The sequence below is a fragment of the Vicia villosa genome, linkage group LG4 (assembly GCF_029867415.1).
Source record: "Vicia villosa cultivar HV-30 ecotype Madison, WI linkage group LG4, Vvil1.0, whole genome shotgun sequence".
Lineage (NCBI taxonomy): Eukaryota > Viridiplantae > Streptophyta > Magnoliopsida > Fabales > Fabaceae > Vicia > Vicia villosa.
The window spans coordinates 16,436,274-16,455,284 of record NC_081183.1 but is presented as its reverse complement, the minus strand read 5'-3'; the positions used below and the strand labels follow the sequence as shown (position 1 = coordinate 16,455,284).

Here is a 19,011-nt window from a genome sequence, read left to right as displayed (position 1 = left end):
TTGGCTTTTGTAACTTGTTCAGTGGTTTTGCAATTTGCACTTGTGCTTCATTCACTCATGATTGTCATGGCCTTTTTTTGTTTTTTATCATGAGAAGGAATGTCCATTATGTAGTGATTTTTAGCCAACTTGAGATTTAAGTCAGACCCTAGCATGGCTTTAATATATATGCAACACTGTTCATGAGTGACAGATCTTAGAAAAATTCAGTAGTAGTAGGATTAAGTTAGAATATTCACTCGAATAAGTATCTAAGATTTCACAAGGTTACATTTGAGAGTTTTGTATTTTTGGGAGAAATTTGGAGAGTTGGATGTAATATATTTAAGGTGTTTAAATCTAAATTGATTTAAAAAAATCAAATATTATTAAATGTATTTGAATTTTTTTTTAAATTATTCGTATTGAATCACATCTTTGATTGCTTTTTTAAAACTGATCCAAATCAAATTGATTTGAATTTATATATTTTTATATTTATTTATTTTTATTAGTATGATATGTTGTGCTAATTTATTATTTAATGATATTTATTTTTTAATAATGTTTTTTTGTTTTATTTAATAAATTTATTCTTATTATTTCATTTTTTTCAACTATAATCGATTATTCTTATTTTTTCATATTAACTTTAATATAGTATATGTTATATACAATATTAAATATATCATTTATTAATATTTTAATAATAATAAAAATAATTCTTAATTTGAATATACAAAAATCCATCTAAATTAAATCATATTAAATTAGGTCAGATTATATCAGTTTTTTTAAACATATCATTCAAAATCATCCCGAACCACATGTAAATTTATTTTTTGGATTGGATGAAATTTTTACTCAAAAGTGATTCAAATAGCACCGTGGACACCCCAGATACATTGACATATATTTGAGATTTTAAAATGTTTAAAAAATGACGACACACTACTATGAAAATGAGTTTTAATCTCGGTTGATATAGGGATTTTACCACAATCGAGTGAGCTATGTAATGTATAGTATAATGGAAAGTACGTTTTTTTCCTGAGTCCGCTTGTTCTAGGCGAAAAAGTTGAAAGCATTTTACTTTTCTCCTTGATTTGATATGTTAATCTAGAAGAAAAACTCGACTTTTACTCTTGCTTGATTTTAATGATTGAAGTGATAGTTAAACATGAAGGATTTTTACCTCGGTTGAGAGTTTCAAACCGAAGGGAAATATCTTATTCTTTATATATATATATATATATATATATATATATATATATATATATATATATATATATATATATATATATATATATATATATATATATATATATATATATATATATATATATATATATATATATATATCGGACATGAACAAATGACACCAAGGTCTCAAACTTAGTAACATGACACATCTTATAACTCTTTACCACAAATCCGTATAACAAAATTCATTGTTGGATTGAAAGCTAAGATTCGATAGATTATGTCCATAAAATTTAATATCAATCAGAAATCATTTGACACGTCAACGAGAAGCATAAAAATTAACGTCTTACAAAACTTCAACAAAACCGTTAATTTTGATGATTCTCTTTAATATATTCTTGTGCGGTAACTAGTCTAACACGCCTTTAAAACGAACATAAATATCATGATTAGCTTAATCTAGTTAATAGATCATTAGTCATCATTTTCTATGTTTACTCTGAATTAAGATATAAAGAGCTTTTTGTCCATATGTATTATCTTTCATGCATACCAGCCTCAAATTGAACTTCTAACCACATGCATATTTGATTATATATCAATGTCACATCATATAATTGATTTTTTTCTAGACAAATGCTAGGAAAATTAGGTAATTTTCAATAACATTTACCTAACTAACCAAAACTTAAGAAACAAAAAAAGCTAATCAAATGGTATTGAGTATAATTAACTTTCCAATTCTATTTCAACGCATGTCAACCACTTATTTGTTTATGTGAAAGGTAGTTAGTTTTCCGTCAGAATCTGTTTTTGAATAAACCAGTTTTATTCTTTTATTATTAGCAAGTTTATTGCTCTCTTTCTTTATTCACTAATGATAATGAAATAAACCTTAGGAATTAGTACTATTTTTTTCATTGTTTGAAAGGTGAGAGAGATATGTTTGAAAGGTGAGAGAGATATCTATCTTATTTACTTAAACAATGATTCTCACAATCTAATTTCTCATCAATACCATTGCCATTGACCTATAAGATACATTAATTGTATCTTGGAAACTTTACTAACCTAACTGCCTCTAAGTATTTCAACCCGTTTGTTATTATTGGTTAAGGTAAAAAAGAGAAGCATAATTTCTTAAAAGATCTTAAAGTGTTCAACTATTTATTTTATAATAATAAAATATCATATTTTGATCAAGAAATTTATCATCTATCTTAATATGTAATCTTTGTTTTGGTTATATTCATTCCTAAAAATAACCTTGTTATAGAAACTAAAGTTAAGATAAGGTAATTATCCAATCAATCAAATATATTGTATCGGTATATTTGTAAAAGGTCTACAGGAGGTGGTAATTAAAAGATTCTCTAGAACGATACAATGTGTTGCCCCAATAGACGTCATGGTTGTCTATTTATTTGAATGTGTGTCTTTTATTTGATTATGTCGCATGTTGTTTATATCACTCGCCCCCTTATTAAAACATGGAGAATGACGTGTCCATGTTTATAACGGCGTGAGAGAGATAGTCAAAAGGGGAAAGCTACATTCTCTAGAGTAATGGGAAAATAACTATCTATTTCACACGCTTATGAGAAACGAAAGTGTTAATACTACTTTCTTAGGTGCTAATATCAATACCCAAGAGGTCCCTATAAATATCTCAACGCTGAGAAAAAAAAAGGAATTCACTCAGAAAACACTAATATATAAAGCTTATCATCATCCCTTCATGAGTTTGCTCTAACACCACAACAATCATATAATCCAAAGAGAACCCTACATATCTTGGGACAATTACTCATTGTACTTTCAACAAGTACAATTAGCATCCAGCGTGAGGCCTCAGTAAAACTAACATGGGCAACCATTGATCACACGGTCAAATTTCTATTCACATCTTACACCCCATATCATATATGGGGAACAATAAAGTATCAATCTCGACCAACAATAGTACTGGTGATGAGGATGAAGGGATTTAAGAGTATTTTTTCAAAAAAATTGACCCTCTTAGCGGAACAATCCTAACGAACGGATTTTGATTAAACCATTAATCATAAATCAACACACAAAATAAAGATTATGAATTACCTCTTGAAACATACTTTAACATTGATCATGAGCGTGAAAAATACGATCCTCTGTACGATGTCCACCCAAGTGCAAGATGCAACACGACGCTATCCATTTTTTGAGAATGACAAAAACTAAAATTGCAAAGGAAATATCTTCTCTACTTATATAGAGCCACTAAAACCCTAATGCTCTTATTTTAAACTTTTCCAAAATAAACTCATTCTTATTTATATTTAATGAAACACTTTTAACAAAATAAAATAAAATAAAATATTATTTAAATTTAATTAAACTCTTTTAAGAAAATAAGCTAAAATATTATTATATTAAATTATATTTAATTTAATTAAACGTGAATTCATATTTATTTAATTAAATCATATTTAATAAAATTTAATAAATATGGGTTAATGTATTAAATAATTTAAATACAATTAACACACAATTAAATTAAATTTTATTTAATTTAATCATTCATTTCACTATCAGTATTCCATGCGTGTGACCATTTAGGTTCTTGTAATGTTGAATATAATATTAAATCACCTATTTAATATTATAAATAGTGAGCGATATCTAACAATACATCGTTACTATATAAGTGATGAGAATGTCGTGTGATCTAACATAATATTTTTATAATAATGATCATGAGTATAGTTACTCGTTTGCCCTTATATCTATATTGAACACAAGACATAGAATGTGTCACCCTCATATAATCCAATATTATATTCCTTGATGCCCAAGTATACTTGATAACAACACTACTACAAATAATATTTTTATGACAAAACTTACACCTCGAACAATAGAAAAACGAGGGTATAGGTCTTGGGAGCGTCTAATTGTTTTATTTTTTGATAAAATAAACAACCTTTTCCCTAGATTTTTAAGAAAACCAAGGGAATATAGCTATAAGGGAGCTCGCTTCAACACCCAGCTGTTGTATTATATATATTTTTTCAATTATTTAATTAGTATTTCTCACTTGACACCTTTCTGAATCTATTTTTATCTTTGTTAATTTTTTTTATATATTTATTAGTATATACCTCAGCTACATGTTCCAACTGAGAGGTAATATATTTTGCATTAACACTTTTGAAATACTATTTTCAAAATTCTATTTTAATTTTTTATTTGATATATTCAAACCCCTCGATTTCTATTAAAAATCCACGTGATATATCTTTTAAATGAATTCTCAAAATATGACGCTATTGTGTTTTTTATATTTTATATTTTTAATTAATACCACCACGTCAGTTTTTTTATAAAACTGACGTGACACTTATTTTGCATGAAATACTTCATAGAACTAGTTAGTTTCTAACTTTTCATTTACCTATCAACGCTCTAACGTCATTTCGTCATTCTCTTAGAAAATTCCTAAGCAATCTTCATTGTCACTCTCATCAAAACTCTTCTAAAAGATATTCAGCAAAACTCAAACATCATCTTTATTCCAACCAAAACTCATTTGTGGTACGTTTGTTCTTCTTTATCACATTTGAGGTTTATATCACTGAAATTGTTTATATCACTTGTAAGTTTGTTCTTCATTATCACGTTTGAGGTTTATATCACTGAAATGGTTTATATCACTTGTATGTTTGTTCTTTGTTATCACGTTTGAGGTTTATATCATTGAATTAATTTATATAACTGAAATAGTTTTTCTTGATCATTTTGTTTTTTCATTTGTGTTTCATTGAAATAGTTTCTCTTGATTATTTTGTTTTTCACGAAAGCGTTAATTTGTATCTTGATAGTCAAGGTTAATTCGACAAGCACTTCCCATACAACATTTGTTGCATCCTCTGTTAATACAAAATTTAAAAGAAAAACTAGAGGTGCCACGATGTATACTAAGGTGAAAAAGCCCATGAAACTGGTGTTCTCTACCCGGTTATAATTGATATAGAAACCAATAGAACTTTTGGTGAACATGCTGAGGATTTTATGAGCTTACATATCGTGGTGAGCGTTGAAAGGGATTTCACACACAACTCACCTATGATTTTATTAAACATGCAAAAGATAAATAACTGCCTCCATACGAGGTGTATTCATTTACTGATCAAGATGTTTGGGAGAAATTTGTAGAGTCTTGCACCACTACTAGCTTCTTGTCAAAGAGGAACAAAAAAAAGGAAAATCGAGCTACAAAAATCTATCCATATAGCTTGTCTCGTGGAGGATATCAAAGACTTGAAAAGACGATGATTGAAGAAAAAAGACAACAAAGGGAGGAAGAGATGAGAGGTTCATAATTCTTTATCACACTCCATCTCCACCATTACGCCACGAGAAGTGGAAAAGGGAACGTCAAAGAAAAGGCGGTGAGTTGACATCTGATACCACGCGCGAAGTGGCTCAAAAGATTGTAAGTAGATATTGTTTTGAACAATATTTATTTTAGTTAAATAAATTTGGTAAAGATGAAATTTCATATGTGTTGTAGGTTGATCTGGTTGAACAAACAAAAGTTGGCTGCTTCACTTCACAAGATCATCATGATATTTTGGTAGAAGCAATTGGAATCAAGGAGCATCCAGGGCGTTGTTAGGTTCCAAAATATGTTAATATTTAGTATAGTTAGTGTTGTTTTTCAACTTTATTTATTGCATATTCTATTAAAACCCCTTGTTTTAGTGTAAATAATCGTTTGTTTATTTAATTGAGTAAATCGTATGTAGTAAATCACTTTTTGGTAAGAAATTGGAGGTTTATGCATTAAATGGAAGCTTGGAGCATCGAATGGCTTAGAAAGGGATTTTAAGCACTTTTGGAGAAGAGAAGCATGCTAAAAGGCAGGCTAAGCGAGGTCATAGCGCAAGAGAAGCTAGCTTGCCAGTGAATTTCGCGCTAAGCCCCAGTCTAACACGCTTAGCACACCCTAAGGAAGTTTGAGTTTTAAGTGATATCACGCTTAGCGCACAAAAGCGAGCTAAGCGCGGCCTGCGTATTTTTGCCTCTCTATGTTAGAACATGAAATGTTCTGATCAATATTTCTAGTTTTGATGATAATATTATATATTAATTTTGTATAAGACAATGTGGTACTCTAATTATTCACGTTTTCCATTTCAGGAAAAGTCTAAAAGAGTATGCACTAAATCAGCATTCAGAAGCTCTGACCTAGAAGATCTGGATGTCTTCATCAGAACATGGTCTTGAGAAAATCAGAACATGATCTGGAAGGCATCAGAAGATGGTAATCAGAAGCAAGGCTCTGAATATCTGATGGTATCACGCTGCAAGGAACTTCCAAAGTCTGATGACTGAAGTTACAATCTGCACCAACGTCGAAGACTCTGATATTCAAACGTTATTCTAATAGTCTGAGTCCAGAAGCAAATACAAGATGAAAAAGCTACAACGTCAAATCTGACCGACAAAAGGAACTTTAGAAGCTACAAAAGGCAAAGTCAGCAAGAGAAGTTGAAACAAGGCTCGAGGTAGTTGACAGAAGAGTGAAACATTAAATGCAGCAGTGTACTATTCACGTAAAGCATTAAATGCTCCTCAACGGTCACTATTCTCATTGCATATATAAGTGATGCTCTGGACGCTGAAGAACTAGAGAACATATGCTAAGTAACCTTACGCTGCCAAATTGATTCTTAACATTATCACACAAACAACAAACAACTTCATCTTCAGCCTCACAAATATTGTAATATCTTAGTGAGTGTTAGAACTTAATATTGAGAGAAAATCACTTGGTGATTATAGCTTATTAAAAAGCACATTAAACTCTTGTAATATTGTTTACTATTTTGTAAAAGAATTCCTAGAGTGATCAAGTTGTGATCAGCATATTCTAGAAGACTTAGAAGTTGTCTAAGTGGAGAACCATTGTAATCAAAGCTGATTAGTGGATTAAATCCTCAGTGGAGGTAAATCACTCTGTAAGGGGTGGACTGGAGTAGTTTGATTAACAACGAACCAGGATAAAAATATCGGTGTGATTAATTTTTTATCTACCATTTTTAGAAACAACCCTTATTCAATCCCCCCTTTCTAAGTGTTTTTCACTCCTTCAGTTGGCATTAGAGCGCCGGTTCTAGGTGCAAACACTTAACAGTGTTAGACAAAAGATTCAGGAGAAAAACACAAAAATGGTTGATCCAGTACCACCTCCTACTGATCAGAACAACAATGGTAACAATGGAAGTAACAGCTTCAATGGTTACAATAGACCACCAGTCTTTGATGGTGAGAACTTTGAATATTGGAAAGATAGGCTTGAAAGTTATTTTCTATGTCAAGATGGTGATCTATGGGATTTAGTGTTGGATGGTTACATACATCCTGTAACTACTCAAGGAGTCAAGATCACTAGATAGGCTATGAGTGATGATCAAAAGAAAGAGTTCAAAAATCACCACAAAGCAAGAACTATATTGTTAAATGCCATTTCACATGTTGGGTATGAGAAGATCACAAACAGAGAAACCGCTCATGAATAAGTTCATATGCTTGATTAATCAGATATATATGAAATAAGTTAACGAAATATAATCTTGACATGATTTTACCAATCATTTAAAACCTCAACTCTTTTTATCGTTAATTGACACTTTTCATGCAATCGTTACATTGTGAAACCAAAACCCTTTTATATCCTTTGCTTAAAATAATTTCAACTATAGAACGATAGTAGTATCACCCATTCCTTGTGGATACGATAAAGAAAATACTTACCCTATAAAAATGTTTCAACAACGCCCTAGTAAAAACCATTCAGAAAAGAACAACGCCCTAGTAAAAACCCTTCATAATAGAATAACGCCCTAGTAAACCAATCTCTAAAATGTATGAAACATCATTTCTTTACTAACCTTCATCATGTATTCTCCTAATCGTATGAATAATGGAAATGAAAGACGAAACTCACAAGTAGGGTAACAAAACTCGTTTCTTTGACTTGTTTTTTCATACTTTTGGTACGCGAAACATTTTACTACTATTCATATTACAATAATATCGTTGTTGGTGAGACCCTAAACCCTAGAGTTTTAATGTTTCATTTTGTTGTTTAGATTGGGATTGAAAGTTATATTTTGTTATTTTTGTTAAGATTAGTAATAGGTTTATTGTTGATGTTGTTGTTATTGTTTTGTTCAGATTGAGATTGTTGTTGTTCTATAGTTTTTGTAACTTAGCAAAGTTTTTAATGTTATATGTTGTTGTTGTTTTGTTGATGTGACTTAGTAAAGTTTTTAAATTAGCAAAGTTTTCATGCAAGATGCATGATTTTACAAGGATTTTGATTTAAATTTTAGAAAGTATTATGGATCTTAGTTGGATGAAAGCTAATAAATTAAGTCAAGTGTATGAGAAAAGAGATGTTGAATTCCTTAATTTTGGGAAAAGAAAAATTCCTGACAACAATGAAATCTTTCATTGTCCTTATGTTATATGCGAGAATATCAAATTGTTTGAAAATAAAGTAATATTCAACCACTTATGTTGTGATGTAATTAGCTAACATTATACAATATGGACGTAACATGGTGAAGTGGATAAAAACCAAACTCCAATGTTACATAGACATGAAGTTGATGTAGACATGGATGATCGACTATAAGATATGATATGTGATATTAGAAAATATTTTTTTAGGAAAGCCCATGTATATGACTTTTTATGTAGTGACAAAGATGAGTCGTTATATTAGGGGTGCACAAATTTTACATGATTGTCTACGGTGTTAAAACTATTTAATTTGAAGGTAAAAAATGGGTGAACGGATAAAAGTTTCACATAATTACTTGAATTGCTGAAAGAAATGCTTCTAGAGGGTAATAAGTTTTCGGACCGTAGTTATGAGGCTAAGAAAATATTTTGTATAATGGGGTTGGATTATATCGAAATACATGCATGCCATAATGATTGCATATTATATATAAAAGAGTATGAAAAAATTAATCAATTCCTAAAGTATGGGGAATTGCGTTACAAGGTGAATGACAATGGTGTTGATGACAATGATGATGTAAGTAAGAAGCGTCCTTCTAAGAAAGTGTTACAGTACATACTAATAAATCCAAGGATCAAGAGACTATTTTCTACTGTAAATGATGCAAAAACATTAGGTGGCATGGAGATGAAAGAAAGTATGATGGAAAAATTCAACAAGTAAACGATTCCTTACAATGAAAGAAAATTGATTCGCTATTTTTGGATTTTGGCCATGAGCCAAAAAACCATAGGTTTGGATTTGACTTTGATGGAATGAATCTCTTTGATAATCTGAGTACTAACCATACTTTATCGCATGTTCTTCTCATGATTTATAACATATATTTATGGTAATGCATGAAACGCAAATATATGTTATTATATATGATGATTTCGGGGTCAAGACAACCTAAAAACGACATAGATGTTTACCTAAGTCCATTTTTTAACAACTTTGATAGTTGAAAGGTATATGATAGAAGAAGTTTTTGAGTTTTGTTTAAACTATTTGTCAGAAGCAGACTCTATAAGAATTTCAATGTCTCATCATGATGGAAGATATAATGATAGAGATACTCAAAGTTTAAATGTTAAGTCAATGTTTTAGAATTTATTTCTTGAAGCACATTTGTAGATATTTAATAATGTTTATGAAGTTCGACCTTACTTATCATCCCACAAAAGACTTATCAAGGAAAAATTCCCTCGGATGAGCGACATGTGGTTATTCAAAGAGCATAATAGGAGTTTCATACATTGGTTTAATGACATGGTTTCTAATGATGGGAGTGCATCTGAGACAATTAAATGGATGTCATACATGCCTAAACTTAATATAATAACTTGAACTGCATACAATATTAGTAAATTTCTCTTTTATACAAAATCAAAGGATAGGATGGTCGTAGTACAACGCAAAATAATGGGGTTATGGTTAAGGCTGAATCCATGTACTTCTCTAGTTCCAAAGATAAGAATTCTATAATAGCATCTAGAAGAGATTTGAGAGATTTATTATGTTGTATTCAAAGTGTCTTTATTTAAAGAATTATAAATATGTTTTTGGTCCTTATAAATATATCAAATTTTATTTTTGTCCCTATTAAAAAACCGACATATTTTGATCGTTACAAAATTCTTATGCATACAGTTTTAATCCATGCTATTTTCTAAAATTTTGAAAATTGTTTAATTATCCTTTAACTTTTAAATTTTTGAATAATTTTTCTCATACATGTTTAGAATACTGTAAAATATTTATTTATCAAATTTAAATTTTTTTTAAAATGAGAAGAATTAAATATGAATTTTTTAAATTTCAAAAGATAATGATAAAAGTAATAAAAGTCTCGACATAAAAATCAAATTTTGAGTTCCTATTTTTTCAAGGAACTTTTTATAATGTTCTAAACATGTCTGCAAAATAACCATTCAAAAATACACATTAGTTTAACCTCATGGACTAAAACTACGTGCATAATAATTTTGTAGGGACCAAAACATGCTATTTTTTATAGGGACCAAAGCAAAATTGGGTAATTTTATAGGGACCAAAAACATATTTAACCCTTATTTAAATGAAAGTTGTCTGATAGTAACATTAGTGTACAAACTGAAGAGTTAAGATTCACATAGGTTTACCTTTGCAATGAAACTTATATGAGCGAACCATTCATCATGGCATCCCAAGTAAAACAAATGTTTTATGTCACCGATCCTTTTGACAATAGACGTTCAATGATTCTCCAAGAAAAACACATTACTCATAGTGATGAAAATCAAGATTTAACTCTTGATATTCTTGAGACCTCTTCTTTCGCAACAAACGTGCATACTTAAATGTAATTAAATGCAATAAAGTCATATTTAAAGTTTCGATACATTGAATGTACGCATTTCAAGAAAATAATTCTATAAATATCTCATTATCTTGTGCCCTTGGGGCACATGTTAGCTTTTCCCATATATATATATATATATGATGTCACTTAATAATATGGGAAAACTAACAAGTAAATAATCGTTATGACCCTGAAGAAGGCATATGTGAAAACTAACAAGTAAATATTTTATCTGTCTTAGTAATAGATATTTATAATACTAAAATATTCAATTTATTTTTGAATATTTTTTATTAATGTTTAATATTTTTTATATGTAGAGTTTTGGAGGGATATCATATGTTGCATGGTTTTAAAAGTAAAAATTCGAGATTTATTATTCTTAAAGTAAATGGTATTATTTGTAACTTTCATTTATATCTATAATAACTTATGTTTTTTGTGTCTATTAATTACTATATAAAGTTAATTTATAGACGAGACTACAACCAAGAGGATACGAGTGTAAATATTAAACAAATGTTGAATATAGTCTCTGTCAATATTGTTGATTCATGGAAGTAAGTAATTAAACTTTTCATTCATGTAACTTATATGTATTAGTTTTTGTTGTTGATGATGTTGTGTTAAGTAAAAGGTTTAATAGTCTTGTTGTTTTTGGTGTTTAGATTTAATGTTTAATGATTATATTGATTTATTCATGTTAATGTGTTAGTAGAAAATTTATTGTTGTTGTTACTGTAAACAAAGTTAATATTGTTGTTGTTAGTAAAAGGTTTAATGTTGTTTTTGTTGAGATTGAAGGTTTAATGTTGATGTTATTGTTATTGTTGTTGAGATTGAAGGTTTATTATTGTATTTGTTATTGAATGTATAATGTTGTTGTTGTTGTTCATTGAAGAAGATTTAAAGGACGACCGTTCATGTTGAGGAACTTTCTTCCTTGAGTTTGTTGATTCACAAGCATGCTAATTTGTGTTGCTTGTTGCCTTGTTGATTAACCATTTGTATACCTTTTTGTTTTGTAGTAAAAAAGAATATATGTGCCATTTTGGTTTTGGTGTATAAATGTATAGTTTTGGTATCAAATGTGTGTCATTTTGGTACATAATGTATATATAATATTGTTTCACAAATGTGTCATTTGGTTGTGTTTCACAAAGTGTTTAATTTATGTTATATTTCAAAAAGATGCAGGTTAAAATGAAAATTATGCAAAATTAAAAAAAAAATTAAAAACAAGGTATTTCCCCTCAGTTGTAAGTTCAACCTCAGTTGTATTACCAATCGAGAGGAAAAGTGGATTCTTTCACCTCAGTTGTAAGTTCAACCGAGGGGAAAAAGTGGATTCTTTCACCTCAGTTGTAAGTTCAACCGAGAGGAAAAAGTGGCATGTTTTATAGTTTTGAAAATACAAAAATAATGTTGCACTAAATTGAACCCATGAAGAATGCCACTTTTTCCTTCGGTTGGCAAGTTCGACCAAGATGAAAAGTAGCACACTTTCTTGTTTTCCCCTTGGCCAGTGGCCCGAGAAGAAAAGTGGCACACTTTCCATAACAACCTTTGTTACCTCGCACACCCAACTGAGATAGAAACTCTATTTTTACCAAGGTAAAAGTAATTTTTTTTAGTAGTGTAAGCTACCATTATTGGTAGGGTGAGTTAATAAAGATTAGATTGATTGATCGAGTAGTTGTGACGACACAAAGAAAGGGTTTGATGAATTTGATATGGTGAATCATGAGATTCATAAGATAATTATCACAAACGGATCCATTATTCTGGTGTGGAATAAAAGATTAATGACATATGGATGCAAATTTCTTATATGTGGCGGTGTTGATCTCGGATATGTTGGAACGGGGGGTGTATCTGTAAGGTTAGTGTAGCATCCCAGTTTTGATTCTAATATTTTAGTTTAGTTTTAGAGTGCTTTAATTTAATTTAATTTAATTTAATTTTTATTATTAAAATTGTTGGATTTTAATATAATTTAATTATAGTTTTTTAAATTTAAATTAGAATAGAATGAGAAAGATTGTAATCTGAGGAGTAAAAGAGAATTTTATTAAATTAGAGTGATGAATGGAATTAAGGAGCGATGAGGGCAATTAGTGAGAATTAATAAAAAAATAAAAGTAGGGTTTTATTTACATAGAAGGGGAGGGAGAAAGGTTGAGAATACGTAGAAGTTGTTAGCAGAGTAGAGAAAAGCCCTAGCAGATAATGAGTAGAAGAAGAATCTCCTTAGCCAAAGCTTCACCCTTTTTCCATGAATTTAAGGTAATGGGGAGAGGAATTGATCGTGATATGGGTTTTTAAGCATGAAGGATATAGGGGAATCCTTCACCCCTTTCCTTTTTCTATTCATTCTCATTCCTTGATTGTGGACGTAGAACCTTGAGATGCTTTGTGTAAAATTGTGTTGATATGAACTTGAAAAGTTGCTAAAGAAAATACACGTGGTTATAAGTTAAATTTTGATTTTGAATATTGAAATGCATATGTGAAGATTTGATGAAAAGCTTGATGCTGGATTTGATTTGGTATATGTGCAATGTTTATATGTTGAGTATGAGAAATGTTATGATTCGAGTATTATAATTTGTTGTACATTTTGGGGATGTTTGGGACTCAAATAGTTGAGGTTTGTATTTGTTTCAATAGAGAGAAAATAAAAAAATCGAAGAAAAATGCATAATGGGGTTTGGGTTTTGGGCACGGCTAGCGGTCGTAATAGCCATTATGGGTAGCCGTAGAAGTTCTCTAGTTTTTATACCAAAGACGTAAACATGTGAGTCTAGCCCTGGAAGCTATCACGGGCCATAATAACTATTGCGAGCGGCCGTAATAGGCCCCTGGTTTTTGTATCGGGTGCATCGTCGAATTTCTGTTTCAAAAGGTACATTTTTAAACTTTCCCTCCCCCCAAAACCATAATTTTCTGTCAAAATCTCTCACTTCCCCAACAGTCTCACGCGACCTATCTTCTCTCTCATCAGAACCACCTCTCTCTTGCATTTTTCATTCTTCAACTCAACCTTCGGCTTCCTTCTTCTTGCGATGATGAAGAGTATTGTTGATGATAAAGATTGATGAAGACGATGATGAATGTTGGACGATTTGGTGGTGATGATGTTGCTCGGTTTACTGATGTATTGAAGGATATGAAGATGATGTTATGGTTCCAGAACTTTGGTGAGATTTTTCTGATTTTTGTTCTTTGTGTTTTTAGATCTACGAATTTGTTGTCTTTTTTTTCTTCTTCTATAAAAATTTCTGAAGGGTTTTATGTATTTGGAAAATGACGATAAGATTTAGGGTTTGATTATGATGTCTGTGGCTATGGCTATGTGTTTGTGTGAACAGTTCTTCTTTTTTCAACAATTTCTGAAGGGTTTATGGAAAATGATGAATGAAAATCTTAGGGTTTCATTGTTTGTTTCTCTATGGCCGATTTTGGGTGAAAAGTGGTCTCTTATTCTTTTTCTAACGATTTCCTGAAAGGTTTTGGAAAATGAACAACAAAAGTTTCTTAGGGTTTTTATGTTCTTTGTCTAGGGCTGTGGTTTCTAAACAGTGATCTCTACCTTGGAAACTGTGCATTAATTGTTATATACTGACATAGTTTATGGTTTATTCTTAGCAGGCCTGATAGAAATCTGTTTTGGGCTTTTCAACTGATCTGGTGTGAACTGTGATATTTGACCGTGATGTTATTTTACTAAGTCAACAGTAATTCTCTTTTATTGTGAACCAAACTTGCTTTTGTGATTTATAGTAGAGATATTTGGGCCTATGATTATTATTAATTTTGCAAACATGATTGAATCAAATCCCTATCTTTTAATTCCTTACACAAACCCTAATGATGAATTGTGAAGCTTGATAATTTTTATTCATAATACATATTTTGTTGGTTGTGCATTCTAACCATTCTCCTCTCTTTGATACAGTTAATGCTGAAGCATTTAGTGCATCTTCTAATTCTGATTTTACTATAGGTTCAACATGGCTCAGCAATATGTGCAAGTGAATGTGATGCAGTTTCAAATTGGCAAAACAATCATCAACCTGGCACTTAATCTGCAGGTGGGCATGAAATAATTAGTTTATGATGTTGAATGCTATTGTTATGTGTTCCTTTATCTTTGTTTGAAGCTGAACAACATTGAGTACAACAAGATTCTATTCAATCTCAAATTGGGGATGATATGTAATTATGTGTTTCTACTTTCTGTGAATCTTGTATTTTGGACAGATATCCTTGGTTTGCAGCGGGACTAAGAGTAGTGGAACAACTACTTAAGTGGAGGGCTTCTAATTTATCCTTGCAAGTTATTGTAAAAGTCAAATTCAAAAGTGGAGTAACATATAATAGGTAACAATATTGTGAACCATATTTTTACAGCAACAATTTTTGTGGTTAGATGTAAAAGATTGTGCAATTCATGTATGTAGTTGTATGATTCTTGCTGCTGCTACAATTTTAGATCAACATGTATGCATAACACGCTGGGGATACTATGCAGAAGAATTTGATTTTTGGAACACGTCCTCCCGTAATCATGAGGAATATAGTCATTCAAATGTATGTATTTTAATTGATTGTTCTACCTTGCTAATGATTTCAGATTTCTAGTCATGGTTTGACATTCAATGTTTTTATATAAACAATTTCAGACACTTCATATCAGCCAATTTGTTTCCTCTGCTGGAGAAGCAATTTCCATGACTCAAGAAGTTGTCAAGGTCATGCTACCAAAGGGGTATATTCTCAGCAAGGATGCATTATCTAAGGCCAAACACTTTCATGAGTCACAACGCCTTTCCGCCACTACAACAACCAAGGTTTCTGAATTGAGCCAGAGTATCGACCTCACTGATAAGATATTTGCTGGTTACGAAGCTGTTAAAGGTGATTTTTGGGATGTTTTTAATAAATTGGAAGTTTTTTCGATTTCTATGGTTCTTGCAATTGCAACAGGCCATGATTATGAACTTCAGTTGCTTGGAGCAAAGAGGTATCAATCGGAATTGGGAAGACGACGACGACTAAGGAGTTTCTGGAGGTTTTACGACGGACTGTGGTTTCTCGATGGACTGAGATTTGGTTTGAAAAAGGTTGGAAAAAGTTTACTAAAAAGTACCTAATCATCTCACATAGAGCTCAAGAAGTAACTGCAAAATTCATCTCAAGCCATTCATTTTCACTATTCTTATAAATCCTAATCATATCACATATTGTGCCACCATTTACCAATATTGTGTTTGTTAGGTTTTACATTGCATTAGCACCTAGAAAGATGGGTTATCGTCTAACTGTAGAAAGGTAAGAACATTGTCCTTTTAGTTTTATCACTTATGGCTTATGATATGATATTAAAAAACTTCATAGTGATGTAGATTTCTCAAACTGTTGGCGATGGTTTGGGCCAGTAGTCAAGTCACTAAACTTCTAAGGGCCCGTTTGATGCACAGGATATGATAGAGACATGATATGATATCAAATAGGATAAGAATAGGATATGATACTGACATGATAAGACTTATCCTATCATGTGTTTGGTTCACACATGATAACAGATATATATATATATATATATATATATATATATATATATATATATATATATATACACCCTTGTAAAACAATTTTTTTTAAAAATAAAATTTTGTAAAATATTTTAAAATTTATAAATTGGTAAAAAAAAAAAAATTTTTTTACAATTAAAAAAATTCATTGACACTATTGAGTAAATAATTTCAATTTTTTTTGAAAAAGATAATGAATTCTAGTATGTATGTGTATATATATATATATATATATATATATATATATATATATATATATATATATATATATATATATATATATATATATATATATATATATATATTAGATAAACAAATTAAAAGTATGTGTATGTGTGTGTTTAAATTAAAAGTATTTATATACATATAAACTATGTAAATGATAAAATTATCCTTGCAAGAACATATATTTAATTTGATAAAAAATAAAATTAGTATTCATATTTTTAAAATTTTAATAATTATTTTATGTTTAAATATTCTAATCAATTATTAATATATTTATTAATTAATTATTAATATTTTTTAATTTAATATCAAATTAATTTTCATTTATATTTTGTTATTTTTTAATTTTTTATTTTAAATTATATTTTATAGGCGTAAATTAGTAAATCATTTTCTTATCCTATCCTGCCGGATTCTAACCCAGCTCATATTCAGGATAACAATTTGAACTAGTGAGGCAGGATATGATAAGTTTCAGGATTAACTTATCATATCATGTTGTGTCAACAAACACTAGATTGAGATAGGATATGATAAAGATATCCTATCCTGTGTTTTATCCTGCGCACCAAACGGACCCTAAGAGTTACCGGGTGGGCTGTCTGAACCCGTTTACATTGTTAACTGTCCAATGCGCTTAGATTTTGTTGTTTCCTAAGCCTATAATTAATTTTGATCTATTATGCATCTATTTGTGAGTTTAGTACAATCACACCAAATTGAAAGAATGGAGTTACTTATCATGTAGAGCATTGGCATTAACCGTTTTTTCTATTGTCTTCTTCCTGCAAAGAAAATTAACGATCCCGAGGCCAAGAAATTTCCTTTTTCCACTAACTCTAATAACTTAATATTTTGATTCCATATTTGTGTTTTGTATTCATAATTTCTAATTGGAATCTATATACTTCCAGCCAAAATATTGAGATTACAAAGTGTTTATTCCTAATCCCAAGGTTAAGAAACAAGAGGGATATGATGACATCCTTAAAGAAGTTTCAGACCCTGGTGCCAAAAAGGTTTGTTACTTCCTGTTGTTGTTGATTGATGACATATTCCAATATGTTTAGGGGTGGATTTTTTTACTAACTCTGTGTTTTACTTCTCTGCAGAAAATTAAGAACCACAACTATAGTGGAAAGTGGAATACACCATTGAATGACAACCCGAGTTTAGATTCATTCTTACATTAACTGTAAATACCATTTAATTGTTATGTTGCTCATTTTGTAGAATCATGGGTGTTAGTGTTGATTCTTCTAGAACGCAAGCTTTGAGGATGGATATGCAAAGAAGAGAGCACCATGTTCGTAGGATTTCGGCTCGATGTAGAAATAGTGAATCAAGAACAGGTTTGGTTCCTTGGCAAATTTATTTCGCACAACGGTGGTTCAGATCAAGTTGGTTTTTCATCTGTTAGTTTAAATTATATAGAGTTTTCACTGACTGAGTTTACATGTTGTTTGCAGCCAGACACAATTATTAGGGATATTGTATTTGATCTTCAGCAAAAAGAATATGTCAAGTTCAAAAGAAAGAATGAAGACCTTTTTGTAGAGCACACGGTGTTTGGTTCAATGGTTTTGAGAATGTGAATACTTTTTTGCTTTCAATTTATTGTCAATGGGATAAATTTCATTTTGACATCATAAACACTTGGTATGTTTTGGCATTTTTGATAATTAATTGTGACATGATATTTGATATTTCTATTAGTATCATTTTTGTGTATAAGTCTATGTATTTACATCATTGTATTAGTCCAAAAATATACTAATACCAATGGAGAGCTCCATAAAAAATAGAGATTGACATTTGAAGCTTGTATGTCTAACTTGAGATTTTACTTTTTAGAATTTTTATATTTTATTTTAAAAGTTTCACCAATACTTATAAATTATAAGCTTTCTTATACCGTAAATGACTTTACAAAATTAAATATGTTTTTAGTCTTCTAAATATAACAATTTTTTCTAAATATTTTTATATACAAGAAATGGTATTAATAATCCAATTTTTTTATTTGAAAATAGTATACGGGAAAAAAATCTATTATTGATCTAAATATTTTTATATACGAAAATTCACTATTGATACAGATA

The 19,011-nt window shown here is 30.0% G+C and overlaps 1 long non-coding RNA gene across 1 annotated transcript; it reads left to right on the top strand.

Annotated features, from left to right (window-relative positions):
- The first annotated feature begins 17,621 nt into the window (after nucleotides 1–17,621).
- On the top strand, nucleotides 17,622–18,680 carry LOC131598897 (uncharacterized). Its single transcript, XR_009282415.1, has 3 exons — nucleotides 17,622–17,928; nucleotides 18,022–18,261; nucleotides 18,379–18,680. It is a non-coding gene; the product is annotated as an uncharacterized LOC131598897 (long non-coding RNA).
- The last annotated feature ends 331 nt before the right edge of the window (nucleotides 18,681–19,011 follow it).